Source organism: Bos grunniens, chromosome 2, assembly GCF_055505025.1.
Source record: "Bos grunniens cultivar Pamir isolate PY7600 chromosome 2, Bosgru_T2T1.0, whole genome shotgun sequence".
In the NCBI taxonomy this organism is placed as follows: domain Eukaryota; kingdom Metazoa; phylum Chordata; class Mammalia; order Artiodactyla; family Bovidae; genus Bos; species Bos grunniens.
In genome coordinates, this window is record NC_141166.1 from 4,308,737 (window position 1) to 4,309,949 (window position 1,213).

A 1,213-nucleotide genomic window follows, 5' to 3' on the forward strand; every position below is an offset into this window, starting at 1 on the left:
AGGACAGTCAGCGCTCAGAAAAGTTTTCCTAAGTTTTAATAATTAGAAGAGTCAGCCTATTATCAGCGGTCACTTCCAGTGGCAGTATTATGGATGAACTTTTTCTGTACTCTGTTTCCTAATCTTCCCTTTGTGAGGAAAAATTATTCATGACTCTTCTTTTTAAAAAAATCTTCTAATTTGAAAATACATTTACAAGAAAGTAAAGAAACTCTGGGCTTCCCTGGTGGCTCAGCTAGTAAAGAATCCGCCTGCAATGTGGGAGACCTGGGTTCTATCCCTGGGTTGGGAAGATCCCCTGGAGAAGGGAAAGGCTACCCACTCCAGTATTCTGGCCTGCAGAATTCCATGGACTGTATAACCCATGGGGTCACAAAGAGTCTGACGCGACTGAGCTTCACTCTGTAAGAAAAGAATAAACAGTTTTTTAAGGAATCTCCACACTGTTCTCCATAGTGGAGAACTGCCTTATGATCCAGCAATCCCACTGCTGGGCATACACACTGAGGAAACCAGAAGGGAAAGAGACACATGTACCCCAATGTTCATCGCAGCACTGTTTATAATAGCCAGGACATGGAAGCAACCTAGATGTCCATCAGCAGATGAATGGATAAGAAAGCTATGGTACATATACACAATGGAGTATTACTCAGCCATTAAAAAGAATACATTTGAATCAGTTCTAATGAGGTGGATGAAACTGGAGCCTATTATACAGAGTGAAGTAAGCCAGAAAGAAAAATACCAATACAGTATACCAGCGCATATATATGGAATTTAGAAAGATGGTAATAATAACCCTGTGTACGAGACAACAATAGAGACACTGATGTATAGAACAGTCTTATGGACTCTATGGGAGAGGGAGAGGGAGAGGGTGGGAAGATTTGGGAGAATGGCATTGAAACATGTAAAATATCATGTATGAAACGAGATGCCAGTCCAGGTTCGATGCACGATACTGGATGCTTGGGGCTAGTGCACTGGGACGGCCCAGAGGGATGGTATGGGGAGGGAGGAGGGAGGAGGGTTCAGGACGGGGAACACATGTATACCTGTGGCGGATTCATTTTGATATTTGGCAAAACTAATACAATTATGTAAAGTTTAAAAATAAAATAAAATTTAAAAAAAAGTAAAAAAAAAAAAAAGAAAAGAATAAACAGAAGCCTCATTGAGATATAGTCAGGGAACCAGAAGGGGGCGCTCT